General features: G+C 58.0%; 1 protein-coding gene and 1 long non-coding RNA gene across 5 annotated transcripts in view; one reads left to right on the plus strand and one right to left on the minus strand.

Annotated features, from left to right (window-relative positions):
- Window positions 1-23,132, minus strand: part of GSE1 (Gse1 coiled-coil protein) — a 424,152-nt gene that overhangs the window by 365,903 nt on the left and 35,117 nt on the right. The window contains exon 1 of one of the 4 annotated variants that reach the window (XM_068529238.1): window positions 3,204-3,262. The exons of the other annotated variants lie outside the window; for them this stretch is intronic. The gene's annotated coding sequence lies outside the window, so the exon portion shown is untranslated. Of the gene's footprint in view, window positions 1-3,203; window positions 3,263-23,132 lie in introns of those variants that run through there. 4 annotated transcript variants of the gene reach the window in all.
- On the plus strand, window positions 16,426-21,608 carry LOC137753195 (uncharacterized). Its single transcript, XR_011071411.1, has 3 exons — window positions 16,426-16,719; window positions 18,054-18,175; window positions 19,613-21,608. It is a non-coding gene; the product is annotated as an uncharacterized lncRNA (long non-coding RNA).

Here is a 23,132-nt window from a genome sequence, read left to right on the forward strand (position 1 = left end):
TTAAGGCACCCAAACAACTTAAAAAAAAAAAAAAAATCACAGACCGTGGGTGATGCCCCGACTGTGTTCACAGGGGGACGGAGTTACCCAGAAGAAGCCCCCAGCCCCTGGCTGTGCCCCTCCTCGCCTGCCGGCCCCAGCTCCCCTCCTGCACGGTGGCCATGGCCTCCCTGGAGAGCTGCAGCTGGGGCTCAAGGGCAAGGGGTCTGGCCCTGAAGGAGCCCGAGCCCCAGCTGCAGGGAGAGGCTCAAGGGAGGGGGAGGGCCAGCAGGAATTCTCAGCTAGGGGTGCGTCCACATCCCTTCTTATGCTTCTTCCAGAACCCCCTTCTTCCCACCCCTGCCGACCCCGGGTCCAAACTGCCCAGGGGAGTGGCGGGGGGCATTTCTGACTGCTTTGCTCACACCCTGCACCTCACTCAACACAGTTCTGTCCCCGTGTAGGCACCTCAGCCACCTGGCCCCCTTTCTCCATGTGAGTCACGGTCTGTTACAAGCCCACTCTGGTCAGGACACCTTCCTTGCTGCCCTTCTACGGCTCTGCTGGGCGGGTCTCTCCAGCCAGCACGTAGTAGGTCTTCACTAGGTGTCAGCTAGATGAATTGACTAAATGAAAGTAGGAAATGAAAAGAAGGGGTGCGGCCAGGGTCTGGGGAGAGGAAAAGGCGCATGTTGCACGTGCCTCTGCTCTGAACAGGCCCAGGGTTCTGGGCCACCAGGGAGAGCCCGGCAGCCCAGCCTGGAGCCCACCCCTGCCGGGGCTCTGACCAAATCCTGCCTGAGGGGGGGAGAGGGGGGGCAAGGGAGAGCAGGGAGAGAGGCCAAGACAAGCAGAGGGCCATCCAGAGCCCCCTTCCAGGACACACAGAGGTGAGGGCTGCTCTCACACATGGCCAGGATTCCACCAGCAGAACCAGGAGCCAAGGCTGACGAAACCCCGGCGGCCGAGGACGCCGCCTGCCGCCCGGGGCCCGAGCCTCCCACACCATCCCCTCCACGGCTGTGAGGCATGATGGGCTTTGGAGGGCAGAGGGATGTCTCCAGAACACCACCCCCCTTGGATGACTGCCTTCGTGGGAGGCGATGGTTCTGGAAGAAAAACAAACAGGCGCTGGGGGAGGGAGGAAGCAGGCAGCAGATGCTGGCGGGAGAGACGCGGTGTCTGGGGGAGGTCACGGCAGGCCGGCGGGTGGCTGGGCTGGAGGGTGGCCCCCCGGGTGCCCTATGGCGCCAGGCCAGGGTCGGGCCCACAGGCTCTTCTGGCTGGGCCTGGCACGGAACTTGGGCAGAGAAAGTGTCCCTGGCAGGATGCCACCACCCGGGAGTCCTCCTGTGCCCATGGCCAATGCTCCCCCGTCTTGGGTCTGATGGCACCACTGGCTGGGTGGCCCAAGCCAGGACCCAGGGCGCCAGCTCCCTACCGGCCCCTCTTCCCCACTGCCCCGTCTGCGGCCAAGCCCTTGGCTTTGCTCCCCCCCTCCACCCTTTCTTCATTCCCTCAAGCAGTAATTAGGGGGCTCCTAGGATGTCCCGGGTCCACTCAAGGCACTGGGGTTGGAGCAGCAAACAGACCCATCCTGCCCCAAGGAGCTTCACTCACCCACCTTCCAAGGTCCCCAGTACCTTCAGGATAAGGCAAACCCCCAAGCGTGCAACCAAAGCTGCCAACTGCGAGTTTGAACTCCCCTCTCGGGACTCCCGCCCTGCCCTGACTGGGACAGGCCCCCGGACTGTGTACCTGCTCAAGCTCACCCCCTCCTCCAAGCCTCTATCCATGCCAGCCACCCTGCCCATGGCCCCTGTCCACTAGCCTTTCGGGAAGTCTCCCTCACCCCCTCCACAAGAGACTAGCTTTAAACTGAAGACCCCTGGGGTGAGGGGGAGGTGACAAACGCGCTCAGGGTGTATGTGATTCACAGGAGGCCTTGCAGGAGGAGAAGGGTGCGGGGCCTGAGGAAGGGGTAGCAGAGGCAGCTGGGCAGAGGTCCCGGGGGGCCTGGTGGGCGCCGGAAGGTCAGTGTGGAGCAGGGGGTGTCCCCTCACAGTTCCTGGGGCGCTCCACCCAAAGTGGAGAAGGAACTGCTGCCCAAGGAACCAGGCCACTCTCCTGCTCGTGAACCTTCAAGGGCTCCCCATGGCCTGGCCACAAAGTCCAAGAGATGCTGGGTGTTGGCACCCAAGAGCAGACATTCCTAGCCTTCACACTGGCCCCCACCTACCCACCCACCTCTACTCCAGACTCAGGCACTCACAACTGCTGCTCCCTCTCCAAAACACACCCTTCTCTCTTTTCTACATCTGACTGTGTGTTTTCACAGCCCTCCTCTTCCTCTCAGGGAAGCCCTCGGTTCCATCCCGTCCCTCCCTGTTCTCAGGCCCTGAGCTATCTGTGTCACCCACAGCGTCACACTCCTTGAACTAGGAACTCCGAGCAGCCCATTTTACAGCCAAGGGTGAGGCACAGAGAAGTTAAGTCACATGCCCAGGTCACACAGCTCGGAAGTGATGAGGCTGGGCTGGGAGCCAGGCTGGGCTCCTGGGTACATTACGCAGCTTGGACTGTCCTCAGCCTTGGCCTTGGGGCGCTCACTTTCCCGTTCATTCGTTACTGTGCCCCGGCCGGGCCCTAGGCCCTGGAGCTTCTAGCCCAGCCAGCCAGAGGTGAAGACCCAGCCAGGACCATGCCACAGGGGGTGTGATAATGAACCGCCCATGGGCTCTATCAGACTCAGACCTGTATGATGGGAGGTTAACGCCGAAATCACCATCTGCCCTACAACCGCGGCACCACAGGGGAGGCGCGCGGCGCTGGCCTCAGTTTCCCCCTCACTGCAATGGGGGCCAAGCAGCTGGTCCCCAGGTCTCCCGCCCCAGGGGAGAAAGCCACATCCCGCTGCCCCTTCCCTCCCGCGGCCCAGCGGGGGGCCTGCCCAGGAGCCACACCGGCAGCCGGAGGAGGGAGGAGCCAGGAAATCCGGGCAGGGCGGCGCCCACCCCCAGCCCCGGGCCAGGCGCCGGAGGGGACGCCGGCTGCCCCCAGAAACACGCTGCAGATGCGCGAGGCGCTGCCAGCATTCCTGGAAGGTAACGCCAGGCCAGGCGGGGGGCGGGGGTACAGCCCCAGCCCGCTGCCAGATGTGCATCGCGAACAGCTGCCCCCGGCTAATAAGGTCAGCTCCTGGCTCCGGCGAGCCTCGCACTCACCCGCCGCCTCCGCCAGCCTGGCACCCGCGCCGCCGCGCTTCCCGGGGCGGGAGGTGCGCCACCTCCCCGTGGAGGGGCCAGAGCCAACCCCAGCCCTGCTGCGGTGGAGGGGGGGAGCCCACCCCCCGGCCCCCGCCCCCCCCCCCGTTGATGGGGAGGGGCCGGAACACCTCCCCACCCCCTAGCGGTCGGGTGTGGGGAGAGGTAAGAAGCCACCCCTCTGGGAGGCAGAACCCCCTGGGGGGCAGGGGGGTGGGTGGAGCAGAAACCCCCAGCCCCCCCTCCCACCAAAGCCAACACTTCCCTGCTGCTGAAGGAGGGCTGGGCGGTTCGGGCGGGCTCTGATTTTCTATTTTACGGGCTGTTTCCCTTCTGTGACCGAAAGGGGAGACCTGGTGCTGAGCCTGGGGCCGTGGCTTGAGGGGGAAGCACTCGCATTCCACGTGCCCCCAGGTTGGGGATCCCCACCGCGGGCTGGGCAGGTTGCCTGGGAAGGGCAGCTGTGGGGACCCTGGGGTTCCTAGGATTCCCTGCCCCCTCCCCCAGCCTCACCCCCCCAGCCTACCCCCTCCACCTCGCCCCACCCCAGGAACACCCTGTCCTCTATCCAGAGAAGTGAGGTCACCTCCCTGCGGGTCGAGGGGCGGGTAGGGGAGCCAGTTTCGGGATCGGGGCCCAGATTCCGCTCCTCCCTTCCACCCAGGTCCCCCACAGGGCTGAGGGCAGCCCCCCCTCCTGCCCCCTCCCAACCCTCCCACCAGATAAAGGCGCCGGCAGCCGCCTTTGTTTCTCTGGTGTAAACCGAGCCAGATGCGGTCTAATCCCCCAGCTGGGCTGGATCTGCTGGCGGCTGTGGCTCCAGCGCCTCCCAACCCCTCCGGCCCCTCCCGTCCCCGCTGTGTCCGCTGCCTGGCGTTCCCAGGGTTGCTGGGGGCTGTGGGGGGAGGAGGAGGAGGGGAGCAGGGGCCTGGCAGCCTCAACCTCACCTACGTCCCACCTGAAGGCCAAGGGCAGACAGACTAAGATCACTGGCTTTGGGATCAAGCCCTCCTGGGCCCAGCCACCTTAGGTGAGTCATGTGACTTCTCTGAGCCTTGGTTTTCTTGTCTGTAAACTGGGAATGATGAGGTCACAGGTTGTAGGAGGCTTGGTAAACTCAGATACTATTATTAGGATCTAGAATGATACTCACCTCCCTGACCACCCACTGTGCACCACATGGCCCCATCTAACCACACATCCCATGTCCAGGGCATGGAACAGCAGTGACAGTCATTTAGGTGCCCACGGGACTCCTCAGGCATGACTCATTCACTCCTCCCAAGGACCTGAGAACCCGAGGAGGCTGGTGCTAGTATTAACCCCACTGCACAGACGAAGAAGCTGAGGCCCAGAAAGATCCCAAAGCTACTAAGAGACAGGATTATTATTAAAAATGAGGAAGTGGCCCAGAGAGGTAAAGTGACTTGCCTAGGGTCACACAGCAAGTGAGAGGCAGAGAGAATGGCTGCCCTAGGGGCAAATATAGGATGGGGCAGGGGAGGGCACCTTCCCAGCCTTTGCTTCTCTTGTAGCACTAGGTGGGTTCTTCAAAGTGTAGTCTGAAGCCCTCTGGAATCAGACCCCTGCAATACTTTTTAAAAATGCAGATTCTGGGGCCTTGGTCTGGTCCTACCGGTGGGGCCGCCCTGGACTCTGCATTTTTTACAAGTATGGTGGGGGATTTGAGGCGCTGCAGTCCATGCTGCCGCCCAGGTGGTCCATGCCATGTATGAGGGGCAAGGCAGAAAGGGCCTGGGGCAGGCCAAGCCGAAAGCAGCTCTGAAGGGGGCTCTCTGTCCCCTCTGGGACTGGCCTGCCGGCCCTGGGCCACTGGGCTGGGAACACAGCCTCACCTGGGCTGGTTCAGCCCGGAGGCAGGCGGGCTGCCAAGCACAGAACGGGCCAGGAGCGTCTGATGGACGCGGCGCCTCCTTCCAAAGGCCATTAATCATCCGGAGAAACTCCCTGTCAGTCTGTCTGTTCCCAGTGCCTCCACCCATGCACAGCACGCACACATGCACCACTTGTGCCAACACACGTACCACGCATGCAGGAACACCCCCCCCCCCATGTGCACACGCCACTCATGTAAGAACACACACTATGCACACAGGCTCTGCATGGGCACACACCACACACCCACACAACACACTGCACACTCATGACACATGCACGCACATGGGAACACAAACATGCAAACACACAGACATGTGCGCGCACGAGTCTGTCAGAGCAATTCCCACCCGATGAAAGGAGACAAACGCGGTCCCTGGAGCTGTTCTAAACACCCCAAAAGGCAGAGCAGACCCCTGCAGCACCCCCCTGGAGGGCCCCAGCCGTGTTCCGGCTCCCCGTTCCTTTGCTTGGGGCGGCAGTTCTGTCAACCCGGTACCTCCCCAGCGCTTTTCATCCCCATCCGAAGCTCTGGCTGGTCGGCAGAGTGACTAATAAAAAATGAGGGAATGAATTAATGATTGGCTGATAAATGTGGTTTGGCAGACGCCTCGTCTTTGCGAGCAGAGAGGGGGGTAACTACCCGGATTCTTGGAGCGAGAAGGCTGGTACCCAACTTCCCCATGCATTTCACTGAGGAGCACAAGGCCAGGGGCGGGGGCGGGGTGCCCGGCCACAGCCAGCAGCCCCCAAGAGGCCCCTGAGAGCAGGTCCCCTGCCCACTGCCCCCTATGACCCATGGCCGCACACCCGGAAGCCCAGCCATGGGTGTCCTGCTCGTGTGCGTCACACGCTGGAACCTGGAGCCATTCATTCATTCAGATCAGAAAGGACACAAACACAGGGTTGAGATCCTGAAGATGCAACCAGGGTGGAGAGAAGCTTTCTTCAGCTGGAGTAGTCAGGGAGGCCTCCTGGAGGAGGTGACACTTGAGCATTCAATGAAAAGAAGCTGGTACTCTGGGCAGAAGGACAGGTACCGTGTTGTATCTGAGGGCAGGGGGCTGCTGTTTCGACAGGATTCCCCCCCCCCACCATTCCTAGAGCCTAAGAAGGAGCACTAAGTGAGGGTGCGGGGAGGGGGCTGCCTTCTCTCTGCCTGACACCTCGCACAGGAACTCAGCCGGACCTCGTTAGGGCCCGCGTGGCAGCAGACCCGGCCTGAGGGTCTGTCTGTTCTGCTCCCAAGCCCAAATCCTCTAAGCAGGACGAGGCACCGGGAAGCAGTCCTGTCCCTCTTTGCTCCAGACACTCAGAGCTCATCGACACCCTGAGCCCCCATCCGCCCGCCCCTCTGAGGGTATCTGACAGGGTAGTCTGAGCTCCCGCCCCGGGGGGAACAGATTGGTGCTAAAATGGGCAGAACATTCCCATTCAGAGTGTGCCCCCCGGGAAGCGCCTTGTGGCTTCTTTGGGATTCATGTGTTCTTTCGGGTTTAGAAGGCAGCTCCCAAGAAAGAAGTCATAAAAATGCTTGGCTCCATGTGGCCTTGTGGCAACAAACGTACCTCTGAAGAGATGTACCAAAAGCCAACAACTTGGTTCTCATCTGCCTGCCAAAAAGGTCACCACTGTTCGTCTCCCCAGAGGGAGGAAGCAAGCATCTCCCCAACTGGGTGGAAGCAAGTCTGGCTGGGCCCAGGCCCCAGCAGCCTGGCACTCCCTAAACCAAGGGCACAGGGGCCGCCAGGCACTGGCACTTGCAGCTGTCAGAGAAGAGCCACAGAGTGACACCCACCAGCTGGCAGCACCGGGGGGGTCCCAGAGGCCAGTACCATGATGACTCCCCACTTGCTTCTGCAAGTTTTTCTAAATCTTCCAAGTTTTCTAAGATGACCAGGCATCGTTTTGTGCTGAGGGAAGCGAAAGTGTTATTAAAGACACTCATAGGAGGAAGGAGCAGAAATGACCTTGATATAGAAGTGAAACTCTGAAGGTTTCAATGGGCTTTGGGGCCTAAGCAGTTAGCTGCCTGAGAGGAAGACCCAGTGGAGCCATCATACCGCTCACACCGGCAGCTCTGGCCAGGGAGCCCCTAGGGACGGGAGGAGGAGGGGCTACAGCCAGCCAGCCAGCCACCTCCCATTCCAACCATGCATCCAGCTATTGGTCCATCTATCCATCCATCTAAGCACCCATCTGTCTAACCATCAGCACACTCAACCATGCATCCATTCATCTGTCCATCTTTCCATCCATCTAACCATCCACCCAAACATCCATCCGTCCATTTATCCCCATCATCCCATGCTTCCATCCCTCCATCGATCCACTCATTCATCTGTCCATCTATCCATCCATCCATCCATCATCCATCCATCCTTCATCTTTCCATCATTCTGTCCTTCCACTCACTCATCTGGAGTAAGCAACTTTTTTCATTTTATCTAACCAGCATCCGTCCCTCCCCAGCCTAGTGGGCCTGTCCACCAACACACTCCTTTTCCCTTTACAGGGGCGAGCCAATCAGAATCTTCCCTGGGACACTTGCTAGGAACTGCCCTCCCCATCCCTCTTTGGAGTCACTAGATACCAGGCTAGAACTGTTCTTAGCTGTCTCTGACGTGTGAGGAGAAGCTGCCCAAGAATGAATTCCACACAGGAGAAGGCGGAGCTGAGGATGGAGACAGGTGGATGAGCCTGGGTCCAAGAGTGCCTGGGGCCAGCTTCACCCTCACCACTTACGTGGGGCAACAAACGCCCTTTTGGAATTGGGTTTGTGGCGTTTGCAAACAGAAAGGGGCGTGGGTAACACAAGCCCTTCCAATACAGTACAAGGTGATTTAGAACCTTCTAGATGCTCATTCCTGAGTCAGACGAGGATGCCCAAAAGACAAATAAGCCCTGTTCCGGCCTGCCAGAGGCTGACCCCCAGTTGGAGTTGCAGCTCTAAAACACGAACAAGGAGGAAAGCCATCCAGCCCAGCTGCTCAAGGCCAGCATGGGATCAAAGGAGGCCAGACAAGGCCCCTATCACTAAGCCTCAGTTTCCTTATCTGTAAAATGGAGACAGCATCCCCTACGGTGCAGGACTGCTTGAAGATCAGGCTGACTGGGCCACTCCGCCACCAGCCATTCCTACCCCCTTCTTTTTTTGATGGCACAGCCTGCTCCGCATAAAGTCTGAGAAGGTCAGACACTCATGTTCCCAGTACCCCTGCAATTACAGCCGGGCATGTGGCCAAGCCTGGAAAAGTGGACCTAAGTTTGCTAAAAACCTTCTGGGAAACACCCGTGCCCCAAAGAGAAAAGGGCAAGGGAGCCCCCTACCCTTTCCCATCCTGCTTTTGGATGCTATCCTGGGGGAACGTAGTGCTTGGAGCTGCGGCAGCCAGCATGCAACCACAAGGAAAGGGCCAAAAGAATTATACTCAGATTTACTTTGATTTAAGAAAAAGGTCATCTCTTGTACACCTGGGGCTGTGGGCTGAGGTCTGCACTCTCACTACTGGTTGTAGGAGGTGGTCTCATGAAGAAGTTAAAAGCATGGATTCTGGAGCCAGCTCTATCTACTACTTGCTGGCTGTGTGACCTTTGGAAAGTTACTTAACCTCTCTGTGCCTCCGTCTCCTCCATAAAACATGAATGATATTTGTGAGTGTTAAGTGACTTAGGATACACGAAAACATTTTGCACAGTGCTTGGCACGTAGAAAGTGCCCCCGATAAACATTAGCTCTAATTAGCCATCGCTGTCAGAGAATGTGGGGATGTGGGGGGGGCCGGGACGGGGGGAGGAAGCCAGGCGGGCACAGAGGCCCAGGACCGCAGGAGCTGAACAGGAGCCGCAGCCTTGGCACCACGGAGGCCGCGCTGACTCGCTCTGTGTTCGCCCTGCCAAGGCCAGAGCGGCGGGCTCCAGCCTGCCGATGCCTGCAGGGAGAGGTGCCCCGCGACGCAGCTGCCCGCCTCCCTCCACTCCTGCCGACCCGGAGCCAGCCTGGCAGCCCGCAAGGTGGGCGCCCTGCCGGCCTAGGGGGACCTCAGCCCGGGCCCGGAGATGCCCCCCCACCACCCCCACTCTGCAGGCTGCACTCCTGACTCCCGGCCGTGTGACCTCCCTTCGTGGAGAAAGTGGTGTCCCTCTGCCCCTCCCGCCGGAGCCGACCGTGGAAGCGATTCCACTTGGCAGCCATGCTGCAGGGAGTCGAAAACAGTTGTTTGGCTTGTCGGATGCCCAGGCCCTGCAAAGCTCAACACAGGCTGCCGGGCTGGGGGCCGCGTAACTCTTTCGGGCGTGTTCTCTCTCTGGGGGGGGCGGGAGACCCCAGGCCCCTTTGCAGCGGGGTAAACTGAGACATCTCTCTGCACATCTCCTCGTCGGACACAGCGGAGCTGCCCTCCTGCCTTCTGCGTCTACCCACGACTCATATACAGTTCTCACGGGGCCTGGGGAGCTGCCAGGATCGATGCGCGGCTCCTACACACGCAGGGACTAGGCCGCTTACACACACCTCCTGGCATCTCCATGACGACCCCAGAGACAGGCACAGTCATCACGCACATTCTGTAGGTGAGGACCCGAGGCTGTCAGAGAGCACGAGTACCTTGCCTGGGTCACACCGCTAGTTCACGGCAGGGGAGGGATTCAGCCCCAGGCTTGGCTGACCTTAAAGCCTGGGCATTAACTGCACTGACTCAGCATTCCCAGAAGCTTCCGGCCCCAGAGCTTTGGCCTCCCCCTCCCGGCCATCCTGCACGTTGCTGCCCAAGAACAATGCTTACAAGCCTCCCCTGCTCAACAACCTTCAGTGGCTCCCCAGCACCCACAGGAAAAAAAACCCCAAATCCTGGTAAAGCCCTCTCCGTCTCTGACTTCTTGACGTCACCCCTGTAATCTATTCACTCCTCACCACAAGCCAAGTGACAGGGGTGCTTGAGAGCCTGGAATGGGCACCACCTCCTGCAGCAGGCCAGGCTCGCACCCACCACAGGGCCTTTGTGCGTGCTGTTCCCTCTGCCTGGAAGCTACTCTCTCCCCACTGCCCCTCGGCTTAAGCGGCCCCTCCTGGGAGAGGCCATCCCCCCCATCCCCCTCTCCGCAGTATTTTCTCCACTACGCACTTCTCACTACCCAGCAGGGAATTCTCGTGGCACTGATTTAGGTTTACTGTCTGAGACCTCCGATTAGACTGTGAGCCTGTGAGGGCAGGACCCTGCCTGTCTTGTTTCCTGCTGTATCCCCTGCACCAGGACACGGCCAGCGTGCAGGAAATGCTGGGTGAATAAGTGAGTGAGTGAGTGAATGAATGAGTCCCCTTCTCCTGGGGCTCATCGCAGAGCTAGCATACGTCTGAAGTCCCAGCTGGCCTGAAATGACCCCCCTCCCATGTTCTCTGCCTATGCTTTTCTGCCCCAACTCCCAAGGTTTCCCTCAAGTGGCCCAACCACCGCTCACTCTGGCCACAATCTCCAAGTCCTCCTCCATGACTCCCCCAGGCGCTCCTCAGCGGTGTAAATGTCCCCAGACTTGCCTGTGCAGCTCCTGCCACCTGAATCACCCTTTCTCCCTCCCCTACCCGGCCAACTCCTGCACATCCCTCAAGAGCCCTTCAGGTATTCCCTCCCTTGCAAGGCAGAACTGACCACGCCCCCTTCTGACACCCTCTGTCCAACAGACACACCCACTGTGAGGTCCTCATGTCTTCGCCTTCGCTGATCACAATGCTGCATACAGCAGGTGCTCACTACACCGTTACAGGATAACCCACCATCTCCTCTCAGGTCCTTCACAACGTACAGGCCTCCTGACTGGATAGGATCTCTCTGATGGCAGGGGCTGTTTTGTTCATTGCTACATCCTCACTGCAAACTCCCATGCCTGGACTTCCCTGGTGGTGCAGTGGTTAAGAATCCACCTGCCAATGCAGGGGACACGGGTTCGAGCCCTGGTCCGGGAAGATCCCACATGCCGCGGAGCAACTAAGCCCATGCGCCACAACTACTGAGCCTGTGCTCTAGAGCCTGTGAGCCACAATGACTGAGCCCGCGTGCCACAACTACTGAAGCCCGCGCACCTAGAGCCCGTGCTCCGCAACAAGAGAAGCCACCGCAATGAGAAGGCTGTGCACCACAACGAAGAGTAGCCCCCGCTCACCACAACTAGAGAAAGCCCGCGTGTAGCAACGAAGACCCAATGCAGCCAAAAATAAATAAGTTTATTTGAAAAAAAAATCCAGTGCCTGTTGGATGGATGGACAGACCGATGGACAGATGAATTGGACAGATGGATGGATGAAAGGAAGGAAAAATGGATGGATGGATGGAAGGATGGATGGATAGATGGACGGACAGGTGGATGGATGCCCAGAGAGAAAAAAAGATGAATGGATAGATGGACAAAGAGAATGAAGGAATCAAGTAAAACAGAGATATGAATGGACGGAAGAAGGAAGGAAAGGCAGATGGGTGGATGGAAAGGTGGGTGATGGATGCATGTGTTGATAATGGAAAGAAAAATGGATGGATGGGTGGGTGGTTAGATGGATGGATGGATGGATGGTTGGATGGTTGGATGGATGGATGGATGGATGGATGGATGGAAGGAAGGATGGAAGGAAGGAAGATTGGATGCATACATGCACGCGACTGGATGGAAGAACAGAAAAGATGCATGGATGGAGGATGGATGGGTGGAAGGAAGGAAGGAAGGATGGATGGATGGATGGATGGATGGATGGATGGATGGATGGATGGATGGGTGGATGGGTGGATGGGTGGATGGGTGGATGGGTGGATGGGTGGATGGGTGGATGGGTGGATCGGCGGGCGGGCAGGCAGGCAACTGGATGGGGAGGATGACCACTGCTTAGGTTACTTATGAGGTTACTTCATGGGTAACCTCAGTTTTCTGACCAGATGAAGAACCCCCCCGCCCAGAGTCTTCCCCACCCTCACCAACAAGTGCTACTACCACTGCTCTGAGTGAGCAGAGGGCAGGGGTGGTATCTCCTTGCTCCTCCAGCTACACACACACACAGCGGGGGCGTCCCGAGAGCCCTGCAGACCGTGTGGTGAGGCTGAAAGCATGTGTCATCTCCTAGCAGGGGACACTCATTGGGCCCTTACTCCCTACCCGGCCCCATGCCAAGCCCTTCTGTGGAGACTCTACCTGGGCTCCACAGCAGCCCAGGCAGCAGGCTGCTCCCTCACTTTATCAAGGGGGAAACTGAGGCCCAAAGAGGTTAGATTATTACCCACGGTCACAGCTCTAGGCAGCTGAGGCAGGATTTGAACCCAGAGCCTGCACTCTCAGCCACTCTGCTGCCAGCAGGCCCCACCCATGGCCGTCATGTTCCACCTCCCACTCTTAATTCTACTTGGTTTTTCTTACTTCATAATCTTCCTTAAGTCAACTCACTGCTTAAGCTTAAATAAATTTAAAATGTACATGAGTACCCTAAAAGGAAAATCAGTATTAAACAACATAAATAGAAAGTAACCCTAAAAATATATACTGTGAAAACGAAGCAATGCTATTCAGTTTTAGCCAAATACTACTCCCAGTGAAGGCTCGGGACCCAAGGCCTATTCTCTCCCTATTAAAAATGGAGATCAGCAAGTGTAGTGGTTTTAAAATATGTCCACAGATGCTTTGACATGCCTCCCTTGAAGAGGTAGAGCCCTTGAGTTTGGGCCAGACTTAGTGATTCATTTCCAATGAATAGAACATGGCAGAAGTGACAGCGTGTGGCTTCTGAGGCCAGGTCATTTGAGGCACAGAAGTTCCTTCCTGGTTCTCTCGTGGGTCACTGGCTCTGGGTGAAGCCAGCTGCTCTAGGGAGAGACGCACATGGTAAGGAACTGAGGCCTCCAGCCAACAGCCATGTGAGACGTCGGTCAAACCTTCAGGAAAGACCACAGCCCTGGCAACGTCCTGATTACAGCCTCATCAGAGACCTGGAGCCAGAAACACCCCCCTGAGCCACTCCCCACAGAAACGGTGAGAAAACAAATAATTGTTGTTCCAAGCTGCAACGTTTTGGTGTATTTTGTTACACAGCAGTAGATAACTTATACAGCAAGTGTTCGGGAGGCATTAAAGACAGCCTGAGACTCTCCATGAAGCAGTCAGAATGATCAAAGGGCAACTGAAAGGGGAAGAAGTGGACCTTGACGGGACTCAGTGTATTCTCTGATGCCATGTCCGTGCCTGCCCCCTCCAGCCTGCTCCCCACTCAGCAGCCAGAGAGAGGGGCGTCACATGAATCAGGTCACATTTCCCTGGGGAACTGCCCCAATAGATACCCTTCCCACTTGAAACTCTCAAGGCTCCATGTCCTCCAGCCCCCCCGGCCTCTCGGACCTCCCCTCGGGCTCTCCTTCCTCCCTATTCATCCCCTCCAGCCATGCCAGCCTCCTGCTTTACCTACAAAACCTCAAGCTCATTTCCCATCAGGGCCTCTGCACGGACCGCTTTTCTGTTCCCTCTGCCAGCACCACTCCTCACCTGGCCTGCCCCTTGTACCTCCCAACCACAGCATCCGTTAGTCAATCCCCACATGGACCCTGCTTCCCGACTCCCTCCAGCCCTCACCATCTCCATGATGATAAGCTGGTTGCGTATTTGTTCCCTTTCTTCTTCTCAGTCAGCTCCGGCAGCAGAAGGTAAACTTGATAGGGGAGGGATGGGGGAGCAGACGCAGGTCTGTCTTGTTCAGAGCTGTCTTCCTTACTCAGAACAGTGCCCCACACATAGTGGGTACTCAACAGACCTTCATGGAATGAATGATGGAGCTTCTGGATCCCACCAAGGGCTGGGCATCCAGGAAACCAGAGAGTGGGAATAGAAATGAACTAAGCTAAACTGGACCTGGACCAGACCATGCTAATCTGTAGAGCCTCCAGCTCAACCCAAATATAACAACGTTCCTCGGCTGCCAACCAGACCGAGGGCTTTTTTTTTTTTAAGAGTTTGGCTCCGGGAACCTCTCCTCTGTCCCCCAAACCCCCTCTTCCCTCACTTCACCACTCCTCTCTCTCTCTCTCTCTCTCTCTCTCTCTCTCTCTCCATATTCACCGCTGTCATGAGCGCACAATTTTCTGCCACGGCTTTCTGCTCCTTTGTTCTCTCCACTGTGTCCCTACACAGGAACCCTCTGAATGTGCCCCGTAGGGCCTGGGCAGTGTCTCTGCCTCAGAACATCTTGAAAATGGTACTGGAAATGGGTATGGAGTTTCTGCTCAGGGTGATGAGAAAGTTCTGGAACTAGATGGTGGTGATGTTTACACAACAGTGTGAACATACTTAACGTCACTAGACTGGACCCTTTAAAATGGTTACAGTGGTAAATTTTACATGGTGTTTATTTTTTACACAATAAGGAAGTGTAAGAAACAACAACAAAAAAATGGTGCCGGCCCCATTTGGCCGTCATCAAGTTTAGCAGTTTGAAGATTTTATAATCTATGACACTGGTAGGTCTAAAGGCATTTTTCTGTGTTTTCCTGAGATAGACACACGGGTGTGATCGCTTTGATGCCTGCCTGCCCAGTAAACCAACTTCTCCTTCGTACAACTCATCAGAAAACGAACAAAAACATCAATCTGGTAAAACCACCTAGAAAATGAAATTCTGAGACATTTCACAAACATGCTTTGGGGATACACAGTATATCATTTTTTTAAATTTTGTTTTCTCTTTCTTACACAAAAACTAAACTAGAAACAGGAGAAGAAAAATCACGGTATGAATGAAGCCCTGTGGTGGATCCAGACCTCCGCGTGGGGAGGGCCAGCGCAGGAGGGGGACCAATGAGACAGAAAATAAATAAACGAAAGCTTCCCCATCTCCCAGGGAGCGTTTTCGACGGGAACCACCTCCACACGCCCGGTCCGCGCAGCAAGCCGGGATGCATTTTTTAATTGGGCCACGTTTTCAGCTCCCCGGGCTGCTCCAGGGGGAGCTAAAATCATTACAATTTTCAAACTGATCTGACAGAGATGCTGGTGCATGGCTAAAGGGGGGCAGTGGGAATCGGCTGTTTGGAAAATAGATGTAAACCTCTTGGCAGAGTTTTTTCAAAATTTAAAGCTGCTGGTGGGCTGGTTTCCACCCTCCACGATGCCCCAGAGAACGAATGCACTTGCGCTGGGATGTGAAAATATCCCCTGTGGAGGCCACGGGCCTATGACCACTTCACCAACTCGCTGGCGGGCGAGGGATGCAGGAGTCCTGCTCTGGCCCCGAGTCGGGGCTGGGCTCCACACGCTGCCGTTCTCGACAAGTCTGTCCCCAAGGTCTCCCTGGGCCCGGTTCGGGGCAGAGGTTAAGGGAGGAAGAGGCTGGGGCCTCCACCCTAAAGCACGTGAGGTCGTTCCACTGAGGACCCCAGAGGAGGCGGAGGGGCACTGGGGGCCCGGCCAGGTCCCCGGTCGGCACGGACGCGGCCAAGAGGAGGGGAGATGTGGAAACAGCATCCTGGCCTCTCCTCCAGGTCCCCCCGGCGGACCCTCGGCTGCAACGTGGCCAGCTGGGTGTAGGCCTCTCCTGTCCTCCCTGGGGCGGGCCAGCGAGTCAGGGGTGACCCTGGGGGGCAGGGACCGGGAGGGGCAGCTGAGTCAGCACCCAGCAGATCAACCAGAGAGCCGGCCACTGCAGCCAGAGGCAGAAAAACATCTCAGCCCCACCCAGGGCCCGCCATGAGGCCTGGCCCCCAGCCCAGGCCAGGGGCCGCGTGCCATCGGCGCTCCCCACCCCCGCCGTGGTGCCGGGGTGACTGGGGGCCGCGCTCCACCCTCCCGGAGAGCGCTCCTTGGGGACCTGGGGTTATTTACGGGGCTGGCCGCTATTTAAAGCCTTGGTTTGTTTAGGAAGCAGGGCAGTGGGTGCTAGGCCCCTTAGGGGATGAGGCCGGGCAGCCCTGGCTGGGGGGTCTGGGGCTGGAGAGCCTGCTGGCCATGTGAACAGGGGACCAATTAGTCCCTCTGGGGGAGCGGGGGATGTAAGTTGGCATGTTCACCGGCCGTTTGGGGGGAGCCACACGGTGGGGGGAGCATGAACCCCGCTGGCGGCCCCCAGCTGGCCTCCCCAGCCACACGGCCACACAGTGGGCTCCTGAGAGGTGCCCAGGCCACCCGCCGCCCAGCGGGGACAGCTGCGGGCCGCCGGCCTCCGTGCCCTGGGCGGGGGCTGGGCCGCTTGACCTCGGAGGGCTGGTCTCCTCCAGGATTTTACGGTCGGGGCCTGGTGTTCCCAGCCACAGCGTCTCGCAGAGGGGGCAGCCCGGAGGACGCTGAGTGGCCCCAGAGGTTGGCTGTTCTCCCATGTGCCTGCAGCGGGGGGAGGGAGCCGCCGGAGGAAGCCGGGGAGCCGCGAGGGAGACGTGGGAAGGTTCCCTGCGAACGGGAGCGGTGAGGACACCCAGAGAGGCCCAGAAAGCGGGAGACACACGGGGCCAGGGCCAGAGCGAGACAGGAGGACAAAGACAGAGGTGGCGGCAGCGAGACAAAGGGAGGACCGGCGAGCCGGGAGCAGCCGGGCCGCGCGGAGAAGGCGCGCGCAGCCGCCGACATGTGTGTGGTGAGGCTCAAGTTCAAAAGGGAGGGAAGAGGTGGTTTGACGACCAAAGTCATTGAAAAATTTCTGGCGCAGCTGCCCCGAGGCTCCTGGCCACGGGCCCGGCTCGGAGCTGAACTTAAACAAACCCCTGCAGCAGCCATCTGCTTGATTTTAAAATAAATCAAACAGTCTGCTGAGCCGGGATCGAGTTTCCATCTGTGCCGCCGCCCGCTCGCCGGCTTGGAGCCGCGCTTGCCTCTCCCAGCCAAGGCTCCTGGCAACATGTGGGCTGGTAATTCCTCCAGGAGCAGGGAAACTGGGCCCCCGCCGCCCCCAGCTCCTAACTGAAAGCAAGTGCTATTTTTACAGCCACCCACTGGAGAGGGGGGCCCCAACGGGGCTCGGGAAACCCAGGCACGGGGTTAACGCTGAGTTGCCTCCAGCCCAGAGGGGTGCGGGACGCGCCATGGGATGCCCCCCTCTGCCTCCAGGAAAGGGGCGAGGGGCTGAGTGCAGGGGTGCCGGCCCCTCCCGGGCCAGGAGGATACTCCGACACCACGCGAGACCCACAGGCCAGTCCGGACAGCCGTGGACCGTGGCGGGTGGCAGCAGCCCAGGGTCTCCCTGGAGTGGCTGAAGACAGCAGCAGGAATCCCCCTCCCTCAGGCTGGGGCCACCCTGGGAGGTGCCGCCCACCTGTCCCCTACAGGGCCAGGCCACCAGGGGAGCCTGCCTTCCCTGACCCAGGCGAGAAACAGAGAAAGGGAAACACCAGCCTGGCAGGGTTCAGTAAGCCCATCTGTGCAATGGGCATAACACGGCCCTTCTGGTGGTCTCGGGGGAACAAGTATGGGGTCCTGTGATCTTGCGGCTGCAGCTGGCACACGGGGGGCTCTCTATGCCATCTTGGAAAACGCAGGAAGGAAAGAAGTGACAACAGGAAAAGATGCCTTCCTGGAGAGCTGCCCATTCCCAACCCGAGGGATACACAGTGATGAGACAGGCCCCGGCCCCCAGATAGGCGGGGTGGGGGGGTGGTCTCCATGCCCAGCAGGATGCCTCGCTTCCACAGTGCAGACCGCCCTCTGACCCCTGCCAGACGTTTCCCGATGCATGTGCCGGGTCCCAGCAGGGAGATGCACGGGTGCAGGGGCGACCCCAGTTTCACTCACTCCTCAGTACACAAACCAGGGCAGGCCAGGGGCAGAGGGCGGGTCTGCACGAGCATCACCTCTCCCACACATCACGTTCCCTCTGAGCCTGGGTCCCCCTACTCAAAAGCACAGAGGGGAGGCGTGGATGGCTCAGGGACCTTCAGGCTCCCACCTTGTCACATTCTGCATGGCTCTTCCAAGGGACGACCAACCTTCAGATGCAAAGGCTTTTGTACCTAGAAGCTTCCTCTGGTTTGCCCGGCCAGCACTTTGCTCCTCAGCCCCAAATGCAGCCCAGAAATGAAGACAAGCCGATTCCACAGGTACGGAATGTCCTGTCCTGTCCATCAGGCACCCTCTCCCGCTCTCTCCCCTCATCACCTGAGGTGCAGGCTTGGAGAGCCTGTGCAAGGCTCCCTGTCCCCTTCACACCCAGTCACCTGTGAGGTTGGTGCTTTCACTGCCCCCATTTTCCACATGGGGAAACTGCGCCAGAGAGTCAGCTAGCCCAGGATAGAAATGGTACAGCCGAGGGCCCACACGGGGCCTGCCCTCCAACACCACCTCCCCAGGATAGAAATGGTACAGCCGAGGGCCCACACGGGGCCTGCCCTCCAACACCACCTCCCCAGGATAGAAATGGTACAGCCGAGGGCCCACACGGGGCCTGCCCTCCAACACCACGCCCTCAAGCACTGCGCCCTCCTCCCTCCTCCGTGCCAAGATGGGACAAAAAGGACGGGGCAGGCATGGGAAGGGGAGGGGAGGGGCCGCCCCCCACCCCCTGCCGGCCACAGGGTCATCTCTGAGAGTCACCGCTTCCCTTCTCCTCCTGTCCCAGCCCCTGCCCCTCTCATCCACTCAGCAAACCTTTACTGCGCACCTACTGTGTGCCGGCCCACGGCCAGCCCCACCCAGAAGACAAGGCGTGTGAAAGCCGCTCTCATCTCTTGGGACTCGCAGTCTGTAAGAGGGACGTGCCAGGCCGTGGAGGGAGAAAGAAGGGAAGGACCACCGGGCGAGTGCACTGGCGTCCCAGGGCTGCCATAACTAATTATGACAAACCAGGTGGCTTAAACAACAGAAATTCGTTTGCTCGGTTTTGAGAAGTTTGAAATCAAGGTATCGGCAGGGCCACACTCTTTTCAAAGGCTCTAGGGGAGGATCCGTCCTGCCTTTTCTAGCTTCTAGTGGCTGCCAGCCATCCTTGACGGCCCTTGGCTTGTAGCTGCATCCTTCCCATTGTCCTGCATCTTCACGTGGCCTCTGTGTGCGTGTCCGTCTCCGCCTACCATCCTCTCTGCCAGGGTCCAAATTCCCCTCGTCTTATAAGGACACCAGGCAGTGGATTCAGGGCCACCCTCATCCAGTGACCTCATCCTAACTTGATCACATCTGCAAAGACCTTATTTCCAAATAAGGGCACATTCACAGGTCTGGGTGGACATGAACCTGGGGGTACACCGGGCCCCAGCACTGTCCCTCGAGGCGTTGACCCCCCGAGCAGACCTCTCCAGGTGGACAGAAGCCGCTAACATGGCGAAGGGGCCAGCGGGCACTCCACTCACCGAACCCAACACTTGCAATGACGTCAATCTTTCTTCTGTCTCTGGACTCCTAACAGCCAGAGCCTATTATGGGATATTACGTACCCGGAGGGAGGACGCCGGTGCCAGCTCCCAGCCTGGCAAGAGGCGCCTGGGGATGGCCTCCACCTCGCTTCACAGCTCTCTCTTTCTCTCCCTCTCTCTCTCTCCCAGAAGCAGCCACAGAAAATCTTTGTGGGGACGACCGAGGCCTCCGTTCCCACACGACTGACTTGGCGCAGCTGCCAACAGCCGGCTGACCTCCGCCCCCGGAGCCTGTGAGCCTGAGCTGCCCGCGGACGCCGGTCTTCCCAGCCCCGGCCGAGGGGCTCCTCCAACGCTCCCCGCCCCTACAAGAACCTCAGCTCAGAGCCAGAGCCCAGAAGATGACCTTCAAGGTCGTGTGGTCCCCTGGAGGGCACTCCTGCTGGGTGTGAGCCCAGGCTCTGGGCTCCCCCGGCCTGGGGGGGTCTTCCTCACGCGGAGGGACCAGCCTTGCTGACTAATGCACTAGGGGTGGTGAACAGCCATATGCAGCAGCCCTGGCCCTGGGACACTTCTGGAAATGTACCCTACGAGCATGAAAACTGTGAACGTGCAGGAAGATGTTCTTTGCACTGTTATTTATAATAGTGGGGGAAACCGTCTAAACGTCCAACCATAAGGTGCAGTTAATAAAACCCAGACAGCCCCCTTCACACACTGCTGAACACGCTCAGCTATCACCCTGTGGGTGCGGGACACCCCTGTGGACGCCCATTGCTCAGGCTGCCGTAACCAAGTACCAGGCTGGCAGATTCAATCAAGAGATATATTTTTCTCACAATTCTGGAGGCTGGAAGTTGGAGACCAAGGTTGTTGACAGGTTTGGTTCCTTCCAAGGCCTCTCTCCTTGGCTTGCAGAGGACCATCTTCTCCCTGTATATCTCACGGGGTTTTCCCTCTGTGTGTGTCTGTGTGCTAATCTCTTCTTCTTACAAGGACACTAGCCCTATTGGATCAGGGCCCCCCCTAATGAGCTCTGTAAAGACCCAAATATAGTCAAATACAGTCACATTCTAAGGTGCTAGGGTTAGCAGTTCAACATAGGAATTTGTGGGGGGGATACAACTCAGCCCACGACACGAATCCTCCACCAAACGGAAGCCATTTGACAGGCCACGTGTCAAGTGACCCTGGCACCAAGGCGACACAGAAGCTTTCAGCCCCCTTGTCGCATGAGATCCAAGAGTTCAAAGATCCCATTGGCTCCCAGGAAGGAAGCCCTATCTGACATGCTCTACCCCACGAGGCAGCATCAAAGCCAAGGAAAGGGCCTGGGGCAGCTCCCAGCTCCAAGTCTCAGGAGCTGGGTGGCCCTGGAGAGGCTACCGCACACCCACCTCGTAGGTCCTCCATATCAGAGGCCAGGCTCCCTGGTTCACCGGGCAGGGGGGCCTGGTCTACGCCCCTCCACCCTCACTACTGGCCTCCTTAGGCTCGATGGTGACAATCCAGCTCCACACAGGACAACAAGGTGTCACCCATAAAGGCCTTGCAAGGCAGGCCCCTCCGGTTCCCATAACCCCAAGGGCAGCTGCAGAGGTGCCGCCCCATTTCACAGATGGTGGAAGCCAGGCTGACACAGCCAGCGGCCTGTCCAAGGTCACATGGCACGGAAATGCCTGCCTCACATTTAACACTAAGACAACTCGGTGACAGCATTAACGCGTGTTTCAGTGGGAGGGGGTCCCATCACCTTGTGAACACAGCCGTACCAGCTTTCCAAGTCCTCTTCCAGCCTGGACTTAACACGGACATATTTCTTTAAGGCTGTAATCAAGACACGTGTACAATTTTGTGCTCTGCTTATTTTGACTCAGCATTAGATCATATCATCGGCTTCTCTGTGTTGAAATGGGCTCCATGGCTGTCATTTTAAAGCCACAGACTATTCCACCCCCAGGGGTACACAACAGTTTGCCTAACTGTATTTTATTGTTGGATGTTCAGAAATCCCCCACCACTATAAATAACAGTGCAAAGAACATCTTTGTGTGTCTTATCGTTTTCATTCTTGCAAGTTCATTCCTTTGGATGCATTTCTAGAAATGGGATTATTGGGCCAAAGTATGGAGTGTCTTTAAAAGCCCTGGATACACACTGACAAATGGTTTGGGGAACAGACAATATGATAGGGATTTGTGCGCTGCCACCGGCAATACAAATGAGCCATGTTTTGCAAATTCACCAGCACCAAGTCTTACTTTTTCTGATATTTTAATAGTTTTTATGTAACTATTTCCCCATATATTATTTGTGTTCTCTCTCATTTGAATCACCTGTCCAAAATTCCCAGTCTTTTTGACAGCACCCTGGGAGGCCAGAAAGTTCAGAACCAGCCTCTGGTGGCCCAAAGCTTCAGGACGCCAAGGGGTCACTTTCTGTGCCTGATCAGTGGCAAGGGACAACCTCTCCCAGTGACCCTTCAGCCACAGCTGCCCCTACCACCAGGACAAGTCCAGCGGGCAATGTCGGGCTGACGGCTTGGGGCTCCTACTCCCCACCTCAGTCACGTGCCGTGGCCAAGCCCACGTGGCTCAGATATAAGGTTACAGAATGTGGGCCAAGCAGCTGAAGGGACACTGCTCTGCCTTGTGTGACCTGAGGGCTGGCCATGAAGAAGCAGGTGCTGCCGAAGCCATTTCTGGAACTTCGAGTTGCTCCAGAGGGTATCTCCCTAATGTGGGGCAAGTGAAGGTGACGGGGACAGGTTGGGAGGAGGCAAATGTCAATGGGGACGCAGGCCAGCCGGGGGGCCAAGAGAGACCCAGAAAAAGCCAGGAATAGAATCCGGGCTTCCTTTACATCCAAAATAATCCAGGTAGGGGTAGGCGGCAGAGAAGCTGGGCGCCAAAAGCCACATGGTGAGGCACCGTGGTTGAGACAGACACTGATGGCCTGGGTTCAAATTCCGGTGCTGCCCTGACCCGTTGTGAGACCACAGGCTGGTGCTCTCATCTCCCTGTGCCTCAGTTTCCTCACCTGTGAAATGGGTTCACAGTGCCCGTCGTGGGGCTGTTGTCCGAGTTAACAGACCCAATATATGTGTGCAGCTCAGCAGGTCTGTGCTCAGAAAACAAAAACTTCAGACGCGGGGTGATGCACAGCCAACCCACATCCCACCCGGCTGGTCCGCAGGAGGCCGCGGCAAACCGCAACCCACCGGCCAGCCGAGCTGAGAATGGTTTTTACATTTCACATTAAAGAACTGTAAAGAGGAGTAAATAAATAACAGAGAAGAAAACGCAGCAGAGACCAGAGGCTGGCCCGCAAAGCCTAAAATATTTACTACCTCGTCCTTTAACAAAAAGTTGGCCAAGCCTGGTCTAGAGGCACCGAAGTTTCTGGTGGAATCACGGAGAGGGGATGGGTGGTGTGGGGCAAGGACCTGAGGACTTAGGAGAGGGAGCAGCAGGACATCAGTGTCCGAGCGGAGGGCTGCATGGGAGGACCTGCAGGTCAGAGACAGTGCCGGGCCCAGCAGCGGGCACCCGCTCGCGTGTCCACCGGGGAATCGGGCTAATGCGCCTCCGTCGGGTAGAGAAGCAGCCGCTGAGACACCTCGGGATGAGGCCCAGCCACGTGGTGTGGCCCCCTCCATCGGAGCTCAGAACCCAGATCTGGAGGGAACCAGAGATGCCGCAGGGCCGGA

Source organism: Eschrichtius robustus, chromosome 19 (assembly GCF_028021215.1).
Source record: "Eschrichtius robustus isolate mEscRob2 chromosome 19, mEscRob2.pri, whole genome shotgun sequence".
NCBI classification, from domain to species: domain Eukaryota; kingdom Metazoa; phylum Chordata; class Mammalia; order Artiodactyla; family Eschrichtiidae; genus Eschrichtius; species Eschrichtius robustus.